The sequence below is a fragment of the Halichoerus grypus genome, chromosome 1 (genome assembly GCF_964656455.1).
Source record: "Halichoerus grypus chromosome 1, mHalGry1.hap1.1, whole genome shotgun sequence".
Lineage (NCBI taxonomy): Eukaryota > Metazoa > Chordata > Mammalia > Carnivora > Phocidae > Halichoerus > Halichoerus grypus.
The window spans coordinates 202,736,412-202,749,483 of NC_135712.1; the positions used below are offsets into that span (position 1 = coordinate 202,736,412).

The window sequence follows — 13,072 nt, forward strand, 5'->3', positions numbered from 1 at the left end:
CATGGATGAACCTTGAGGACATCATGCTAAGTGAAATGAACGAGTCACAAAAAGACGGATATTTAATTCCGCTTATATGAGGTCTCTAGAGTCCTCATATTCATAGAGACAGAAACCAGAACAGTGGGTGCCAGGGACTGAGGGAGGGGAGCGGGGAGTTCGGGTTTAATGGGGACCGAGTTTCAGTTTGGGAAGATGGAAAAGTTCTGGAGAGGGATGGTGGTGATGGCTGCACACCAATGTGAATGCACTTAACGTCAATGAACTACACACAAAGCAAAGTTGAAGACAGTACATTTTACATTATATATATTTTATCACAATTAAAAAAAAATCCAGCACAGGGCGCCCGGGTGGCTCAGTCGTTAAGCGTCTGCCTTCGGCTCAGGTCGTGATCCCAGAGTCCTGGGATCGAGCCCCGCATCGGGCTCCCTGCTCTGCGGGAAGCCTGCTTCTCCCTCTCCCACTCCCCCAGCTTGTGTTCCCTCTCTCGCTATGTCTCTCTCTGTCAAATAAATAAATAAAATCTTAAAAAAAAAAAAAAAATCCAGCACAGACAATAAAGCATCAGCGGTGATAAAGATCAGACCAGGGTTAGCTTTGGGAGGTAGGACAGGGAAGGGTCGCGGAGGAGCCAGCTGGGGGCTTGAAACGCTCTGCATCTTGATCTGGTCTCACACGTGAACACACGTGGAAAAGCTCCTTGAGCTGTCCAGGAGTCACTCACTTTACTGTACGAAACTTAGTCCGCAACGAAACAAGTTTAAACATTAAAAAAGAAAAACCCCAAAGCTGCCAGCCTCTCCCAGGCCAACTGACCGTGAGCCTGAGCACTGTGTTCTTAACTCCCAGGGGACCCTACTGGCACCAGAGGGACAAGACACACTGCTCGCTATTGCTCACCTTCCTCCTCACCTGTGAAGAACACCTGCTGATGATTTTGGCAATGACCAAAAGCCCAGAGGAGATGTCTAAGCTCCTAGAAGGCAGGCCACACGTGCAGTGGACATCTGGCCCCTTCTGGAGATAGCACACTGGGCAGCCACACACTCTGCCTCTGCCACCTTGGAGAAGGGGGAGCTGACCCTTCCCTTGACTCCAGGGTGACCCAGGTGGCCCTCACTTTGGAGCACCAGACCCAAAGACTGGGAGTTTTGAAGGAGCCACTGGGCCAGAGAAGTCCTCTTTCTCTCAGGAGGGAAAGCAGGTAGGCCCTGAGGGCAGTGACACAGAGCCAAGGCCGGGGGGAGGGGGGGATGGATGTCTGCTGAGCTGGGGTGTCCTGGGGCCCAGTGGTGCTAGAAGAACCTGGGAGCTACCAAAGAACATGGAAGGTGCCAGAAGCACTTAGACTTTTCCCACCCCGGAGCCCACAAAGTTCCCATTCCAGTTCAGCCAGTTTGAGATGGGTTTCTGTCCCCTGCACCTCCCCCAGAGCCCTGACCCATGTGTTTCCCGTACACTCTTCCAGCCCTGGCCTGCATTTCCAACCATGGACAATGGCCGCAGTGGGCCCAGCCCCAGTATGTTCTCTGGAGGTACCTTTAACAGGTACCCATGAACTGGGATTCAGGCGCCAGAGTCTTCCCCAGCAGCAGGGTTAAGAATGAGGGGTCAAGTGCAGTGGGCCACCTCTGCCCCACATGCCACCGGCAGGCAGCAGTCACAGACCAGCCCCAATGAACAAAAATTCATTTTTTCATATCATATTTCTGTTCAAGCAATCTTTCCACTCATCAAAAAGCGAAGCAAAGCAAAGCAGGATGGAGGGCAATTCTGCAATCTAACATACTGAACAGCATTGTCTAGGAAGCGGGCACCTGGGGTTGTGGGATCTTAAGTAGCCCAGTCTGTGAGCCCCCCCGCTGCAGCAGCTCCCCGTGTGCATCCATCCTGATACACACACACACACACACACACACACACACGCCTGACTCCCTCAGAAGCTCCCTGGCCGGGGCCACCATTCCTGCTGGTGAGTGCTGCATGCGCCACCCCGCGGGACGGAGGAAATGCTTGCACAAACGGGGGCGTTTCTCAGTTGATGGAGTTTACAAGCAGTCCCGGAACAGATCCTGTAATCTCTCAGTAAACGGAAGCCAATTAACATCCTATCTGCCTGTTGATAAAGCCTGTTTTCTTTTCCAGTTAATGGGCATTAACTTCTGCTATTAAGAGAGCGGTAGCATCTTACATAATGGCTGTGCCGGTTAACCCAGACCCGACCAGCTGTTGCGCGTCTCTCCCTGCTGCACTCCCTTCTACTCGGGCCTTTCAGACCAACTGGCCTCTGCAACCTTGTGCTGCCATCTCTACGGGTCAGACACTCAGGCATTCGCGTCCTGCAAGATGCAGAACATCCTACTGTCAATCACTGTCCCGGGTCCTTGCAACACAGGGCTGCTGACACCTGTTACCAACTGCACTTGGGTGACCTACAACAAACCAAGGCCCTCAACACTACTCACAGCCCTCTGATAAGAGGGTGCACTTGTGTAAAGCCCTCACCCCAAAAGTCTTGTGTTTTCGCCACGGGGAGCCTAGCACAGTGCTTGTATCTACTCAGTTATTTGCTGGATGAGGTAATTAATTTTTTGGACATACCAAGTTTTGCTTTGGCTGTAGTCTCTCCACCCTGTGCCTGGCAAACTCCTCCGCATTCTTCAAAGCCCTTCCTAAATGTCCTGGCCTCCCCTCCCAAAACTTAGTTGCTCTGCCCTATATTGAGCACTCTATGGTTCCCTGCTGCACGAGACGGGGCCACTTTCCACTGGCTTCCCCTGCTGGGCGGGGGGGGGGGGGTGTCTGTGGAGGGCAATGGCCTGGGCTATGCTCAGGGTCCTTGCTTAGCAAGCAGTCAGAGGCATATACCTGCCAACAGGGGCTTTTGCCATCTGTCTTTCGGCCCTTCAGGCACCCTTCCCACGGCAGCAGAAATGTACTTCTTCTAGCCTGTCTGCCTAATTCCCCAAGTAGGAGCATGTAGAGGCTCCCAGCCACACCATGCTGGTGTTATGGGAAGATGGGGTCCAGCTTGTGACCTTGGCCATGTTACTAAACCTCCCCAGGCCTCCGTTTCCATCCGTTACTACATTCCCGGGGTGGCAATGCTCAAGTGGGTCATGGGTGTGGGTAAGTATCATTCTGCCTTATAAGTAGGAGTCAGACGGAGCTGGGATGGAGCCCATCTCACACCACCCGGCCCTACTGAGCAGGCCTCACCAGTTCCTAGATCTCACCATTCAGCCTGCATCCCCCACGCCAGGGCCTCTGAAAGAGCTAAGCATTGGTCCTGGGTGTCCAGCATCCCTCCACCCGCTTTCTCCAGGTTCATCTCCCCAGAGTGTTAAACAGAAGCCGGCTGGCGGCGCCCTGCTGCCCCCACCTGACAACGGGGCCAAGTGCCTGCCGATGCGAGCGCCCCTGCCCAGGACAGCTGGCGGCGATGTCTCCCACTCTGACATTCAGGGCTAGCCGATGCCTGGCTTTGACCCGTGTGCTCCAGGCCAAAGGGGCTGCTCACAGCCCCCAAACCTATCCCTTCTTCAAGGCCTGGCTCCTACATGCCCCCTTGCCAGCCCAAGGCTAGACCAGCCACTGGCTAAGGCCTGACCAGTAATGGGTCCTGTCTGCCCGTGGCACCGGAAGCCAGGCCCGCCAGCCCTGCTCCCTCCTCTCCTCCAGCTACAGCATCTTCCTCCAGCTCTGGGCTGCTACACCAGGGGGTTCCAGGAACACCTGTCCAGAATCTCCAGGACACTTGTGCAGAATTCCTGAGCTCCTCCTCAGGCTTAAGTTGGGGCCTGCTATAGTGAGGCCTGGGAACCTGCCCTTTAGGACGAGGACAAATACTGCAGACTGGGTGGGGCTTGGGTCAGCATGGCTAGTTAATACTTAATCAAAACATATATATTGGGACACCTGGGTGGCTCAGTCGGTTATGCGTCTGCCTTCGCCTCAGGTCATGATCCCAGGGTCCTGGGATCAGGCTCCCTGCTCAGTGGGGAGTCTGCTTCTCCCTCTGCCTGCCGCTCCCCCTGCCTGTGCTCTCTCTGACAAATAAATAAAATCTTAAAAAAAAAAAGAAACATATATATTCTCTTTTTCCACTCATCCCATGGCAAAGGCACGTGACCTAGAGATGGAATAACAGTGATGACATCTGTCAGGAGCACTCCATGGGCACATTTCATCAGGGAAGGCTTGCAACTGGTCACAAGGTGTCTCCTGTCCTGGTCCTGGTCCCCTGTGCTGGGGAAGCAAGCACAGGCTGCTATGGGCTCTAAGCTCAGGCATGGCGACCACGCCTTGCTGGCAGCAGCCTCGAGGTGAGTCCCCTCCTGTGCCTGTCATGGGTTCCATGGACCAGGTCCCTCAATCTCCTCTCAAGCTCAGTGCCTTGGGCCTAAAAATACCCAGGCTCTCTTGTTCCCTTTGCTTACAATTCTTTGCCATCTAGCTAACTCCTTGCTGGCTTCAGATCTCTAAGAACCTTCCCCTCCCTGAGTTAGCATCCCAATCCTCTGCTAGAACTCATCAATTACAGAGCCCCAACCACTTGGTGAGAACTGATCCACATCTGCGTCCCCTACCCTTCTGAGCCCCAGTGTTTCTGCTTCCTCTGCACCTGTCCCTGTCCCACAGGTATTTACAGACTGTGGAAGAACGGTATGGTCACCCAGGCTCCAGGCACCGTGGTGTTTCGCTGTGGCTTACAGACGCCCATGTCTAGCAGTGGCAGAAAGCATGAGTGCCACCGGTGACTTGCTTAAGGGACAGGGGTCTGGATTCTGGCTGACCTACATCCGTCTTGGCTCCCCTTATGTTCTCCCCTTGGTGACCCTCTATAAACTGGGATGATCTAGGACCAAGCTCACAGTTCGGTAAGCACATGCCAAGGGCTGGCAAAGAGCAAAACATACATATACATTCACTTGCCTGGGTCCTTGCTAGCTCTGGGTAGATGCCTCCACCTTCCAGAAGGACGGCAGGTGAATGAGGGGCTGCACTCTGCAACGCTACCAGCCCTGTTTTGCCTGAAACAGCAGAGGTGGCTAGACAAGCACTTCTTTGAATAACATCCTGGCAGAATTTCTGGCTTCACAGCTGGAGGGGTTAAATGGTGTCCCCCACCAAAGTTCATGGCCATCCAGAACCTCAGAAGGTCACCATATTTGGAAATAGGGTCTCTGCAGGTGAAATGAGTTAAGGATATTGAGATGAGATCATACTGAATTTACGGTGGGCCCTAAATCCCATGATGGGTGTCCTTGTAAGAAGAAAAACACACAGGGAAGAACGTGGGTGTGAAGATGGAGGCAGAGAATGGGATGATGTGGCTGCAAGCCAAAACCCCAAGGACTGCCAACAGCTACCAAACCAGGAGAGGGGCCCAGTAAGATTCTCCCTCAGATCCCCCAGTAGGAAATGACCCTGCAGTCTTAGACTGTTTTGGCCAGTGACAGAAGACTGTAGACTGGGTGGCGTCTAGACAACAGAAACATATGTCTCACAGTTCTGGAGGCTGGGAAGTCCATGATCAAGGCGCCAGCAGACTGGGTGTCTGGTGAGAGCCCTCTCCCTGGTCCACAGATGCCTTCTTGCTGTGCCTCACAAAGCAGAAGGGGTGAGGGCCTCTTTTAATGGGCATTAATCCCATTCAGGAGGGCTCCACCTTCATGACCTAATCACCTCCTCAAGGCTCCACCTCCTAATGCCATCTCGTTGGGGATTAGCTTTCAACATACGAATTTTAAGGAGACAGAAACATTCCATCTCTAGCACCTGCTATCGCCTTGATTGTTACAGCAGCCCCAGGACACTAACATGACTTGGAGTCTAAGACAACGCTCCTGGTACTGGCTGGTGACCTGCCCATGGCCCTGAGGTCACTCCTCCCCCCCTCCCCGGACCTCTCAGGCTGCCCTACTGATACAGCTCCGACAGAAAACCCGGCTTCTGCTGATCTTTGCTGAGACCCTGGAATCCAAGCACTCAGCTGCAGCAAAAGGTACTCAGGGAAGAAAACAAACGTTGACAAGCATATTTTAAAAATAGCGCAGTGACCAGGGAGGGGCTGCTGGGGGCCATGTTCTACTTCTTCAGCTAAGTGTTAGCTTTGTTATCCTTTACACTCTCTTCTCACGTGCACATTATAAACTTTTTATTAACAAGTATCTCGCACTTCAAATAAAGAATATAATGCATTTTTAAAAGAGCTGGTTTGCAAAACCCAATCAAGCTAATAGTTCCAATCATCTCAGTATTCCTCTAGTGTCTAACTGCCAAAACAGAAGAACAAAAACAGGATGACAGGTGGGAAAAGGCCTGACCTCAGTCTGATGATGCCCTCCACCTGGCACCAATAGTGGGAAATAGCGGACAACTTCCCCAAAAGATTTAACATCTGATTTATCACAATCTCAACTGACAGTCAAATTCTTTTGCCGGATCCAAGTGGAAAAACAAAAACTTAGTAACAGCCAACTTTTTAAACCTCCCCTCCCAGGACTATGGCCAATGCCCATGTCTCTCTCTTGCAAGGAACGCCCCCGCGCCCCAAACCCAAGGTTTCCTCCAGAGCTCCACAGAGGAGGGACTCAAATATTCCTTGGACTGAACTTTAGTCCAACTGGGGAAGAGAAACAGAGATACAATGTTTAATCACCACTGCACAGGCCAGAACACAAGAGTTGAATAGAAAGCCCAGAAGTGGTGTTCAAAAGATCTCTCAGGCTGCGCTTTACCTATCAGATTGGAGAAACCAGGACACTTGATAGTAACTGTTCTGGCTGCTGGGAGAGGAAATAAGCAATCCAGTTTCACAGCTGAGAGAAAACTGATGGCAGCACAAACTCTCTGGAGGAACGTTAACCATTTCAATGGACATACCCTTTGGCCTGGCCACTCCTAGGAAACTCCCCGAAGACCAGGTTTCGTAAGTGTCTGGACTCCAGCCCCACACACGTTCATTGCGTATTTGCTCATGCATGGGTCCATCTATTCATTTCACCTCAGTTTGTAGGAGAAAATACAAGTGACAACTTCAACAGTCGTCAGTAAGGGACTGGCTGTAACTCTGGCACACCCATTTGATAAAAATCTCATGTAAATTTAACAGGGGCTTAAAAGAGGTGGGGGATATACATCCCCTCCCCCTAAGCCATAGACTATCTCTGGAAGGAAACGGGGCAAGTTAACAATGGATGCTTCCAGAAGGGTACCGGGTGCAGACAAACCTGCTTGGTTTTCACTGTATGTCCTTTTGTACTTTTTTTTTTTACCATGTACATCCATTACCTTATCAAAGTTTACATATTTGCATACGTATATATATGTAACGTGTATACATTTGTAGTATATAAAACGTGAGTACGTGTACATATGAACGTGTATATGTATACATCTACATATACATACACATGCACATACATAAAGACACACATTTTAAATGACTCCTTTTGAATGTGGGCAGAAAAGCCCATTGGCTTTAGTTTCTACAGGAGAAGGTGAAGGTGACATGACCCTCTGGCACATTCTGGTGGGAGAGACAGAGGGGGGTCAGAGGTGCTATGCAAACCTTACAGGAAACCGCACCACGTTATTACTTTTCCACAACAAAGCTACCGTCTTCTTCTATGCTGCACACTTGCAAATCATACTCCAGGGAACTTCTAAAGTTCCAGAAAAATTATTATTCCCAGCACCTCACCAGGCTCCAGTTTTACAGTTTGGCTCTAGGTGGCTGTAACATTAGCTCTCCTCACTCTGAAGAGTGTTTCCTTACTCTCTAGGTTTATCGGCTTTAAGGGCCCCAGGAGTTCTTGAGGGTCAGCAAGGGGCTTCGGTCTGCAAGAGCTGGGGCCAGAGGCTGGGAGCTGGCACCTCCCTTGGGTGCCACTGGAGGCACCCAAGGTGTTGAAGTCCCGCTCCTGCAGTGTCCCCGCCCCCACCCAGCCCCAGGACACAGAGACACGTGCTACAGCAACGTTCAGGGGCCGCCCCTTCCAGCTCAGTCTTTCCGGACTCAAAGTCATGACTCCTGAGGAACAGCTGCAGGGAAGGAGGGGGTTCCCTCCCCTGCCAGCCCCTCAGAGATAAGCACAACAGATGGGCAAAAATGGGGAAGGTCTACAGAGAAGGGTCAGCAATGCTCAGGGAGGGATGGTCTCTGCCTCCCCAGTTCAAGTCTCTTTAGGTTTGTTGCTGGTAAAATGGAGATAATTCTGGTTTCGCCTGGCCAAAGGGATTATTGTAAGCCTGGAAATCACTTTACAGACTGTCATAAATGAAAAGATAACATCTGGGTGGGCTTTTCTTTTGGGTGGGGGAGGGTGCAGTTATCCTGAGAGAGCTAGGCTCGGGTGAATGTTGGGGAACCTGGGTGGGGGGGTGCGGTTCAAGGATTACAGAGAAGCACAAATACAGGTACACATGTAAGAAAGTACGGGTGGGGGACAGACTGGGGGTGTGTCATGGAGAGAGGGCCTGGAAAGGCACAGGGCAGGTGGAGGGATGGGGGAGAGTATCTGAGGGCCCTGACCCAAGTGGCTAAAGGGAGGAAGCAAGAGAGAGGGGCACAGACCTGGATGTGAGCAAAATCAGTGAGGGGATATAACCCGGCCCAGGTGTGAGTGGGGGGCCACGAGTTCGGCATCATAGGCTCAGGCATGGGTGGAGGGGGTGTACGCCCAGTGGCAGAGGTAGGGGTGCATGGCTCTGGGTGTGGAGGTTTCATCAAGAGGAACAATTTTAGGTGATGTGGGGGGTGTCCATGAGTGCGGGGGCGGTGGCAGGTGTGTGAGGAGAATATTGGTGGGGACATGGACTCAAGTGCGTGTGGGTGTGAAGATCCAACTGTGCCGAGCGCCTGGGGACACGGCCCCAGAGGTGTGGGGGATGTCAGCGAGGTGGACAGTCTCAGGTGTATCGGGGGGGGGGGGGTGTTGTCAACAAGAAGGGACGTGGTGTCAGGCGTGTGTGGACTGACCGCGAAGGTTCAGATCCGGCTGGGAGGGTCCCCAGGAGCTCCAGACGCGGGGTGTACGGGAGGGCTTTAACCTCTCCCTACCCCTGCGACGCTGCTGTCACGCCCTGCCTCGCCCGCCCCCGCCCCAGGACCCACGACAAGACCGTGCCTCGCCCTGGCTCGGCCCGAGGGGCGCGGGCCCCCGGACGCCTGCGCCACCCCGCGCCCTCTGCTCCCCCTTACCGGCTAGGACGCGTCGCCTTCACCACCACCACCGCCGCCGCCGCCGCCGCCACCGCCTCGGGCCACCACGGCCCCGCCTCGCGCACCCCCAGCGCGCGCTGCGGGAGGGGTTCACGCCACGCTCCGATTGGCTGCATGCTGGCCAATCGGCGTTGGGGAACACAGAGATTGATTGGCATGAAACAGACGGGCAGCCCCTAGAGCCAATCACTGAAGGGTAGAGGCGGGCTATTGGGTGAAGTTTTTGATCCCAGAGGTGGTCCCGCAGGGTGCGAGGTGCTGGGAGGTGAGGGCCGGGAGGTAGGCGAGGATTGGAGCTCTGGCAGAAGACGAGCAGCCCTGACGACCAATCTCTGGGGGGCAAGGGCAGGGCTCCGAAGTGGCTGGCGCGGCTGGCGCGAGACCGGAGGGCGTAGCCTAGAGGGCGATGAGGATTGGCTGCGACGCCGAAGACGGACAGGCCCTGCGGCCGGTCGCAGGGGCCGTGAGCGGTGTGCCTCCGGGCAAGGCAGGAGAGCGCAAGGTGCTGAGTTTGGCCGGGAGCGCGGCGGCCGTAGGTGGCCTCAGACGCCCCGGGCGGGGTACCCTGGTGCTGTGTCGTAGAGGCTAGCCTTTGGACCTCGCAGCGTAGAAGCAGGACCTCCAACGCTGGCTGTGAACATGGGCCATCGCAGCTGAAAGACTCCTGGATAATTTTACATTCCTTCACTCCCCGCTATTTCCCTGCCAATGACACGGAGAAGGCAGACTCTCTGAGGTCACTCAGGCTCGTCCTCTGAAGCTCCAGGTTGTTGTGAAGATGTGGAAACAGGTGGAATCCTACCCATGAGCTTTGTGGCTTTCTGGAAGTGTTGGACTTTTCTGATTTCAAGCTTTCTCCTTTACGGGATCCAGTGACATCCCCATCCGGCCTCCTCCCGGATAAGCCTTTTGTGAATCAACTGAAAACTAACTACTATCTCATGAGGTCAAAGCGACCACTGGCCATATTTTACAGAAACCAGAGTGCAGAGAGGTCTAGCTCCTCGCCCACAGCGCTTCAAGTGGCTGAATCTGGAGGTGAATTTAGAGCAGCCTGCTCTTTGGAAGTGGGGTAAGACAGTGTCAGAGAAGAGCCACCAGGGGCCTGAGCGATCTGGGTCAAATCCATGTCCAGCCACTGGCCCACTACAAAACCTTGGGCAAGGTGGTTGTGGATCGGTTTCCTCAGGGACAATGATCCCTACACCTTGATCTTTCCTCTTTTGGGCTGCTCCCCTGGGAGAACTTATATCCTAGCCCTTGCCTTGACCTTCTGGTGAAAGCATTTGACCCTCTGCAGGACCATCTGACCTGTGAGCCTCAGCTTCTCCGTGAGGTGAAGTTCATGGGATTCTTTGCAGACAGATGCCAGCAGTTTAGAGAAGACACCTGCCATCCAGTGCCCCTCTGTGTCACTGGCACTCCTCCCAAGTCCACCCAGTTCTCTGACTCACCAAGTGCACTCTCTTAATCTCCAGCGCGGAGAGGGTTACAAATGTTCCCAGATACTGGCTCTTATTTCCTCTAGGCACTGGCTAGGGTTGGTGGAGATCAAGTTCAGAACCAGGGAATGCTGGGAGGGAGCAAACCGAAGCTAGGCCTTAATAAGGGTTCACATTTCAGGGCTGGGCAAGCCCCCTGTGCTTAATCCACAACATCTCGAAGGGCTCCCGGTATGGAGGACTATGGAGGACAGGGAAAAACACTGAGGCTCACACTGTCGATGTCACTAGCCTGAGGCCACCATCTGACTCACAATATTCCCATATTCCCACCTGGGCCTCTCTCCCATACCTCCCTGCTTCCCAGGTTTGCTCCCCAGCCAACTTCCAGGCCCTGGTCTCCATTCTGCTCTCTGGACAAGAGGAGGACACTGAGGTCAGCTAAACACATAATGGGTGTCAGGTCCTTACTGGGCCAAATACCATCTCAGGACCGAATTTCCAGGTGGTGGGGGGAGGGGACAGCACCTACTCTGCAGATGAGAAAACTGATCTTCATACTACAAGTGTTCCTTGCTGAAAGGGCCAGAGGCTGGGTTTGAATCTCTGCTGTTTTTTGCTTGCTGGCCACCAGACCTTCAGCAAGTGACTCAAGTTCTCTGACTCAGTTTCTCCAACTACCTCCCAGGGTTGAAGGCAGCACTAACGAGATGAATGGAAGTAAAACACTCACAACTTCGCTGGTCCACAGCCAGCACTTGCTGAGTGTTGGTGATGGATAAACTGTTCTCCGGGCCTGTTTCCCTTTCTGTAAATAGCGCTTCATGGAATGTGGACATAGACCAACTATGGGTGGGGTTTGCCACCCAGAGAGGGAGATATTTATGCTACAGAAGTCCCTACTCACAGCACCCACCTGCCAGGCCCTGGGAGGGAGGCAGCAAGCTCCTGGAAGGTCCCAGGGTACCCCTAGGGACAGTGCCAACTGAGGCAAGGGTCAGGCAGCAGCCCAACACCAGGCTGCCTTTCCTGAGGGTGCCAAAGGCACTGCCTGGGCTCTGGCCTCTGCTTGTCAGCATGCTGGCGCCGGCCAAGCTCCCTGCTGCCTTCCAACAATGGCCAGTAATGCCCCTTGGCATCAGCAACTGACACCCCCACTGTGGGCACTTCAGCTGTGCCTGGCCAGGGTGCCTGGGATCCCAGCTCTTCCGTGTCAGCCTGGCTGGCTCTGGGCAGGACACTGTCTCTCTGCCCCCCAGTCTCCTCTACCTCTCGGGGATCCCTGGAATCATCTGACATGATGGCTATGAGCCAGGCCTGGGCAGAGTGACAGGGCTTAATCAACAGAGGCCAGAGAGCCATTTGCCCAAGGTCAGGTTAGCAACGCTGGCAAGAGAGGAGGGGCGTGGAGGCAGGCCAAGCTGGGTTCTCATCCCACTGTGGCCCCTCAAAGGCTGGCGAGTCTATTTCTCATCTGGAAAATGGGGTTTGTAGGCCCTGCCTCTCAAAGATGTGTTCATAAGCCAGGACCCTGGGTCCTTCCCTGGCTGGAGGGATACCTGCTGAAGGCAACAGTGATGTCAACCAAGCCCAGCTGGTTTCAAGGCAGTTTCACTCAGCCTCCCAGAGACTCAGAGAGGCTGCGCAGTACAGGCACAGCCTGAATGTGCGGGCCCCTCCCTTGCAGCGGTTTTCTCCTGGGCGCTGGTTTCCATGTCATCAACGAGGATGGCAAGCACTCAGAGAGGGGCCGTGGGCCTTGCTGGGGGCTGTGGTCCTGTGTAGCAATCCACTTAACCTGTTTTCAGGAGAGGAGGCTGAGGTTCACCTGAGGTGGCAGAGCAGGGACTGGAACCCAGGTTTGGACAACTTAATGATATGCCTGCAAACCCTGGGGATTTCCAAACAGCCCCTGAGCCACGCCCACTGACGAAGCCCCATTCTTCGGATTAAGGTGGGAAGGACTGATAAGCTGGAGCCCTGCCTCCCCAGAGCAGCCTGCAGCTGTAGGAAGGCTGGCCAGGAGCTCAGGGGAGCAGAGCACTAGGCCTTCCCTCCAAACCACCCCTTTATTATTTAGGTGTATATTCAAAAACATTTACAGGAAGCTGGAGCAGAGCAGGGAGACAGGAGCCTGCCTACGTGCAACTCATGGGCAGTAGAGGACAAACACAAAAGCACACAAGCAAGGCGACTTCAGATAGGCTCAGAGCTCAGTGACACCGCACAGAGGTGATGGGACCAGGGCACCAGTGAAGGGGAACAGAAGGGGATCTCCCCATGGAGGCAACATGTGAGCTAGAACCTGGTGCCAGGGAGGAGCCAGCCATGGGTAGGGCTGGGGGAAAGGTGCTCCAGGCAAGGACAGCATGTGCAAAGGCCTTAAGGGGGGGAAGCT

At 53.9% G+C, this 13,072-nt stretch overlaps 1 protein-coding gene across 1 annotated transcript in view; it reads right to left on the reverse strand.

Moving 5' to 3' along the window:
* The window catches only part of SLC25A42 (solute carrier family 25 member 42), a 28,269-nt gene extending 18,953 nt beyond the window's left edge, over positions 1-9,316 (reverse strand). Inside the window, exon 1 of the mRNA XM_036093930.2 lies at positions 9,212-9,316. The gene's annotated coding sequence lies outside the window, so the exon portion shown is untranslated. The remainder of the gene's footprint in view (positions 1-9,211) is intronic.
* Between the last annotated feature and the right edge of the window lie 3,756 nt (positions 9,317-13,072).